The 7901-nt window shown below is 42.8% G+C and overlaps 1 pseudogene; it reads left to right on the top strand.

Moving 5' to 3' along the window:
* Positions 1–2272: 2272 nt before the first annotated feature.
* On the top strand, positions 2273–4949 carry LOC119326440 (annotated as a pseudogene).
* The last annotated feature ends 2952 nt before the right edge of the window (positions 4950–7901 follow it).

A 7901-nucleotide genomic window follows, 5' to 3' on the forward strand; every position in this document is an offset into this window, starting at 1 on the left:
TCTAGATGCTTTGCATGTCAGTTCTTACTCCAAATAAATGATTGCAGAGGCTCACATGATCCTTATAATGACCAAGCAAGCACATGCCACCATGTTGACCCCCTTTACCTTTCCTAACTTCATTGCCAACAGAACATCGCGGGCTATATATTTTTCAAAGCACGTACACATTTCTCAATGATTCTTCCACTACTATTAGAAAGGTAGCTATGTGCTTACCATAAAAAGGAAGTATGTAGTACTAGGATTATGAGGTACTGGGAATGTACACGCTAGTGTGACAAGACACGACATCGATTCTGTTGACATGGTCTCCATGGCCGACCCCACCACAGACAGTCCCGAATAGGGATGCTACCCCCAACCTTCTATTGGTGTTGCCAGAAGTTCTTTCACATCATGGGGTTAGTGTTCCTAGTGCGCATTGTATTCGTGAGTCATGACTATATATATACCCTAGCCGACACCTTGGGTGACCTATGGGCAATAGCCATGGACGCCCTAGTGCAACCACTGACACTTGTCGGGTTGGCACCATGGATTTTTCTTTGTCAATGAGTACTGTCGCTGAGGGTGATACTGATACGCTCTATTGGAGAAGGCAGTGCTTATGAGGCGCTTAGGCATTAATCAACGACCAAACACGCTGAATGCCATAAATGTTGTCTGATATCAATTCCTGAATTAGGTTGACTTAAATACTAAAACAATCTCTACTGCTATCACTCCATGCCCACAACAAAGAAAAGATTGTGCCTCTGTTGCTTAAATTTTTCCTGAATTGGTTGCGTATTGTTCATTGGATCCCATAAATGTGAGGCCTAAATTTTGCTTAGAATCAATTCAATTTTCCTACAAAGTTTGCTTATTAATTATTCACGTTGACACCCTAAATCAAGTGAATTTTGGCCTCATGTCCACAATTTTTTTTCTTAGAATCAACTGAAATGCTTGCTTGAGCCTTGAATTTACAGGATCAAATAGACATTTTTTGTTTAGAATTTTCTCAACAGATTAGGAGATATCATGGAACCTATGTTGTTCTGTCAAATTTCAAGATCGACTCGACCGTCTTCCTGTTTGAGAGACGGAAGAGACAAATATTGATAGTTAGTAAGGTCAACACACCCCTTTTTGATATTTTCTGATTACTGGTTCTTTTTTCGTTTTTTGCGGGGAATTTCAATGTTTTATTATGTATATGATGGAAGTAATGACTAGTTTCAACTCAAGTGCAAACTTTTTTTTTTGCGGGAAAAACTTCCAATCTATTCATCTTCAATCATGGTAGTACAACGAAAACTAGAAATAATAAAAATTACATCCAGATCCGTAGACCACCTAGCGACGACTACAAGCACTGAAGCGAGCCGAAGGCGCGCCGCTGTCATCGCCCCTCCCTCGCCGGAGCCGGACAAACCTTGTTGTAGTAGACAGTCGGGAAGTCGTCGTGCTAAGGCCCCGTAGAACCAACGCACTAGAACAACAACCGCCGCGGATGAAGAGTGTAGATCAAAAGGATCCAACCTGAAAACACATGAACGAAGACGAACGACGAACAGATCCGAGCAAATCCACCAAAGACAGATCCGCCGGAGACACAACTCTACACGCCCACCGACGATGCAAGACGCATAACCGGAACGGGGGCTAGGCGGAGAGACCTTTATTCCATCTTCAGGGAGCCGCCACCGTCTCACCTTCCTGAGCAGGACACAAACCCTAACAAAGCTCGAAAAAAGATCTAAAAACGGAGCCCTCCCACCGACAAGGGCCGAGATCCACTCCGCCTCCATGGCCATACGGCCACCGGCACCGGCGCCGGTGGGAGGCAAAAAGCTAGGGTTCTTGGAGGCGGCGGCTAGGTGTGCATCAAGGTCTTTGTGGGTTTTTTCTTTTTCTGGAGGCTGAAAGGGTTCATCTGTCAGCCATAACTCAAGTGCAAACTGTTTTGATGAATATGGGGTAGTGTACAGATCGATAGTGCTTAGCTCAATTAGACTCAACTTGCGATTTCGACTGAAATAATCATTTTGATGCCTCTGTATATTTTACATAATAAACTAAATAAACGACAATATCCATTTCATGCTTCACTATTATACCGTGGACGTCTCAGCAATATTTGTTTTTGAGGCTACGCGGTCTCAGCAAAAAAACAAAAGAGGCTATGCGGTCTTAGCAAATAGCAAAACCAGTAGATATATGGGCTTTTTAACTGGCACATACTGGACCGATGTTAGTGGGCTGCACACACGTTAGTGCTCCGCTCTCCAAATTTCCTAAAGCCAAAAAGAAAAACTCAGCTCCCCTCTCCACTCCAGCAAATCGGCGGTCGGAGAGAAAGGAGGATTGGCACCGTCGGCGACCCCGGACCTCCCCGTCCCCGGCAGCAGCCAGAGGTTCGAGATCTGCAAATCTCATCCCCTTCCTCTCCTTCCCCATCTCCTAGTAATAATTCTTCCTTTATGTTATTTTCCTTTCAATTCTTGCGGAAAACCCTAGCTTGATTTCCCCTCACAAACCCTAACTTTTCCTTACCGCGACAGTGGAGGAGAGGAGAGAGGGTGCCGCAATACAGGGGGGAGCTGGATACGATATGGATCCAACCGAGGTTACTCACGGGTAACATCCAGTTTCCCTCTTCATAACTATCTGTATGTTATGCTGGATGAATGGATGGATGTACCATGTATGTTTGTGTTCTATTTATGTGCTGGTTATTTGCAGCCACACTGAATGAAGGTCCTGTTTATGGCATTTGTTATTGACAACCAGTGTATTAACTTCACCCATTTCCGTTGATGGCATTTTCTGTGGCTGCTGCTGTTTCAGGGTCGATTCTGCTCCCAACTTGCCGTGTATGGATGGAAAGAAGCTGCGGCAATCTGCGACGCTGGCTGATCCCGTGTCCAAGGTGCTCGGCGATGACAACCTACTCATCGAGATCCTCCTCCTAATCGGCTACCCAACTACCCTCGTCCGCGCTGCCCTCGTCTGCAAGCGCTGGCTCTGTCACGCCTCTGACCCCGCCTTCCTCTGCCGCTTCCGCAAGCTCCACCCGCCCCGGCTCCTTGGCTTCTATGTCGACTCCGGTAGGTTTTGTAACAGCTCACGCTTCGTGCCGATGCTACCAAACCCTCCAGAGTTCAACTCCATCATCCGCTCTGCAAGCTCCATCCTGGATGCCTGCAGTAACACACGTAGAATCATCTTGGACTGCTGCAATGGCAATGTCTTCATGAACACGTTCAAGAACAACATTGGAGAACCCGGATCAGAAAATATAGTGCTCACCCCGCTCAGCCCTGAGAGGGGCATGGTCGTCGTCCCACCATACCCACAACAAAAACTCCAAGATGGCTATTTCTGCACTTTCAGTGAACTCTTTTTCAAGAATGCGGCAATGACTTGTCCTACTTCTATGTGTGGATGGAATATTCTAAGGAGCGAACAAAATCTACGGTACACATGTATATGTTGCAAGATGGTGTCTGATGTGTGCATGCCTCGGCAACGACGCAGCTCTCTTGTCTGCCACAGGAACTGAATCGTCTGCTTGTTGGCAATATAATCTATATGGCGTCCACCCAGAGCGAAATTCTTGTCTTGGATTTGACAGCCTTAAGTTCCTCCACATTTCAGCTTCCACAAGGGCTTGTTATCATTGACAGACGAACCATGTTGTCAAGCGCAGATGATGATTCTGGCGTGTATCTCATTCATTTGGACGAGCTTCAGCTCCGCATCTGGCTGCACACAGGGGAGAATTGTTTGCTGGTGGATACCATATGTTTGCGTGAGATGTGTGCTAAATGGAGGATGCCTGATCACACACATGAGGTGTGGATGAAGCAGGTGGGGCGCAATGCTGAGTTTGTTTTCTTGGAGATGGGTCCATGCCTACTCTATTTGGATATCAAGTGCAGGATGCTGTATAAAGTGTATGAGAGGACAAGCGAGATTCAGTGGTTGGGTTTTATCCGTCCTTTTATGATGATCTGGCCTCCCACATTCCCTGCGCTCAAGGATGATCCTGCAAGGTTTGTCTTTTGTCCTTTGTGTGATGGTATTATACTTTGTTTTGTGTGGTCGCTTTAGAAGCATAGATGAGACATATCTAATAGGAGGATGAGGGTGTCCCCTGTGCATAGGGTTCTTGGTCGGCATGCTGAGAAGGAAAATGAAGGAACTGGGAATAAGTTGAGAAACTAGAGGAATGGGTGTTTGCTTTACAACTGTGATCCTCAAGCTATCATGTCTTAGATTGTTAATACTTTTCAGAATGTTGTCGTATAATAGAATTAAGGGTTTTGCTGGAGCACACTATCACTCACACAGATGTCAGTTATGAATCGTGCATTTTACAATGGCATGCTTGTGTTTATGTGTCTCTTCTGATTCAGATATACGACTATGAAGTTCTTCCTCTTATACGACAATGGTATAATCATCCAACCTTACAACAGTATGGTACCTGGTTGATGTTCTTTTCACCCTCTCTGTTTTAGTGGTTAGACTTCCAATGAGACCCTCTTCTGTGACCATCTTGTATGCTTTAGTTGGCATTCAATCTGTATTGCTGGAACAGTTCTGATCATTTTTTACTTTCGGTTGCTCCGTGATAATTATTTGACTTTGTTGTACAACTAGTTGTCTTTTCACTTGTTTTGACCTTGTCACCATTAATTGTCTCCATCCTTATTCTTCGTCTGTTTTGCTTGAAACAGTAATGCGGCAGGAAGAAGAGGAAGGTCGAGGATCAAAGAAGCGTGAGCTGCATTTAATTTCTAGCAGCTGAGTGTGTGGGAGCAAAAAAGGCATGTCTTAGAAAGCAAGTGCAGTATCTGTTAGCTGTGTTTTGAGTCAGTGACAAGTTATTCTGGGTACTGGATTAGGATGTTAAATGGAACTGGATGTTTTAAACAGACCTGTATGTTTGTGTTGCATCCCAACGTTCCACTGCCTGCTAATTATGTTTTTTTTGCTTTCTACTGTATTGTCCATTTGCAAATCCAGTCCTAGTTGGTGATGTTCCTGTGGGAACATCTGCAGATCATATGAGGCATAGCATTTGTTGCCTGGAGTAACAACAAGACAATTATGGAATTACAGTGCAATATAAACATTGAATGATTGCCTATGTGAAAAGCTTAGTTTTGAAGACAGTTTTCAACATCTCTGTAATCCCTCATGGTAAGATTTATGGTTCTGGCCTGGACGGTCTTAACAGGGCTCTTTGGATTTCTGTGCTTCTTTCAAGTTAAGGGTTAAAACTATCAACTCGAACATTCTTTCTTTTACCAATGGCATGTATAGCTCCCATCCATTTTCCAGAACAGCAGTGGATCCACAGCTTTCGAGCCAGGCTTGACCATTCTGTACTCAGTGGTATATATAGCTCCCCTGGTTTTACAAAGCAGAGAAGGATATTCTGTTCCTTTGTTGCAAAACAGAATTCCGTGTTTTATCATCATACCTTTCCTACATGCTGCTTGATCATACGAAAAGGGAAAAAAGGGAATATGCATGCTTCTGTGATGAAGTCATACTTACCATCTCTTGTTGTAACTTATCCCGCTCCTGGGTGGTAGTAATGCACTTTCTCTCAGCTTTACTACCATATTTTTCTACAAAACAGAATCATAATGTTGTTTCGTGTCATTGGGTTCTTTATGGAACACAGGGAACCTAAGATAATGAAACAATATAAGCTCCACTGTCTCATCGAAAGATCTTACCATGATACTTATTTGAAGACTCCACACATTTCTTGGGATGAACTTGCTTTCAGGGTTATTGAGCTTCTACTTTAGATTCTGAACATCTTCAGTTACCTGGTACATACAAGGGAGAAACTGATGAAATTAACCCCATCCTGTAAAAAAAGAGAACAGATCAGAACTGTAGTCTGTATTATCAAACATGCATAGACACAGAATTTCTCTATCCAATATAAGGCTATATAACAGGAAGACCTGCGAGCATCAGCAGGGTGGTTGTGTTCCTGCCTAGGCTGTGTATCCCAGAGAGCCGGGAGCTGCCTTCATCACTCGCTGACATCCTCTTGTCGAGGGTCAGACTGCCGTTATGACCGCTCGCAAGGTGCTCTCAGTGACTAGGCCATGGATTTGTGCTGCCACAACATGGTTCATTGCTTTCGATGTTCACGTGCTGGGCAGATTGATACTAGTCATGTTCATCCTAATTTTGGAGTCTGAATCTAATATTTGACAGTCTGAATATGATGGCTCACTTCTGAATTTTATGCTTGCAGGCTTTGAAAGAGTACTTGTGGTTACCCGCATCCAGTCTTGACATCCATGGTTTTGGTTTGTAAAAACTGATATTCTTGGATAGTTTCCCTGGGTCAACTGGTGGTCGTCAGCTTGTGACAGACTAATTGAGCACATACAGGTTGGTTCTTCTTTTGTGTTTTGCAAATCCTGGACTCCCTCCGATCTATATTATTTGTCGCTGATTTAGTTCTAGTTGTACTAAATTAGCGACAATTAATATGGATTGGAGGGAGTAATTTATTTGTTTGACGGCAATATGGAAAACTACTTCTCCACTCTATAAGAGCGATGGTTTTAGTAGGAGCTGAACTGCTGGAACCAAAAGTTAGAAATATGAATCCGGTGGTTGATTGCAAATTACTCCGCTCATTTTCTTCCCTCTTTCGCTGTCCACATGCCTGTTGTGTGAGATGGAAGATACATCCTGAGTCATATTTCCATCTATAAAAGCGTTTGACAGTAATGTTTTTGTTTCATATCAAACATAATAGTAGTAGCCTTGACACTAGGAGGCTTTGACGTGTGTTTTTCTCTCCAGTTTGTATGTTTGCGCTGTAGCTGACCTCTACTGATTTTGTATGTGTGATGACTTGCTTCTTTTCGCCATGATATTATCTCTTAATATTTATTTAAGAGAGCTCATGGTTCTCATTTTGATTATACTCCTGGTCAACATTGTAAGGTGATTAAGATATGATCAGACCCTGATTAAGATATTATGATCAGATCACCCTTCTACATCAAAGACTTTGGACTGTGCCATCCATAGGGTAGAAAGTTGACCAAAATTTTCACACCACTCTTCAGCTCTGCTTCTTGATTGATTCATATCACCCCATTCATATTTTCTATTTTTCTTCAAATAGATGTCCTTTTGCTTGGGCAACTTCATGCAGTGTGAATGTTCTTTACACGCTACCAAAACTTTCTTAACAAAATAATGGCCAAAAATGAAATCTCTATAATTAATTCCAACCAGTGTCATCCCTGTACAACGTCACACTTAAGACTTATATATCCATAGCATTGACAACCTGCACCATTCCCCTGGTTATTATTTGAAGATTATCACATGGTAGTTCATTATTTGTCTGCTTGATGTATTTGCATTATCTATGCAGTGTGCATTTGCTTGTGTTCATCAAGCATCGTTTGGAAGCATTAAGAATTAACCAAAAAAAAACTCAACTGTGCAACCACTGTAGAAAAAAAAATTATACCACTCTCAATAGTAATAAACTGTGAGTTTCAGTTTTTTTTCTACCAGCTTCAGAAAAAATGTGTCTGTGCTGTTCTAAAATGTCTGAAATGTTTTCTTTGACCTTGAATTCCATGTTGAATAGCCAACTCAATGGAACCAAATTAAACTAACAAGTCTGCTGATCTAATATAACCACTACTGGTGACGGGTTGTTAAACTATTGTCATATCCTTATCCGTAGTTGAATTTGACTTAGGCTTTGAATCAGTGGCTATTGATAAGCAGCCATCCCCAGTTAGCAGAGGAAAATAAGAACTGAGGTTCAAGTACATCATTTGCAGTGGCCTCCTAATCAGCTTCTATCAGGTTTTCTGGAGATTTGCCTCGCTCTAACCAAAGCC

The sequence above is a fragment of the Triticum dicoccoides genome, chromosome 6B, assembly GCF_002162155.2.
Source record: "Triticum dicoccoides isolate Atlit2015 ecotype Zavitan chromosome 6B, WEW_v2.0, whole genome shotgun sequence".
Taxonomy (NCBI): domain Eukaryota; kingdom Viridiplantae; phylum Streptophyta; class Magnoliopsida; order Poales; family Poaceae; genus Triticum; species Triticum dicoccoides.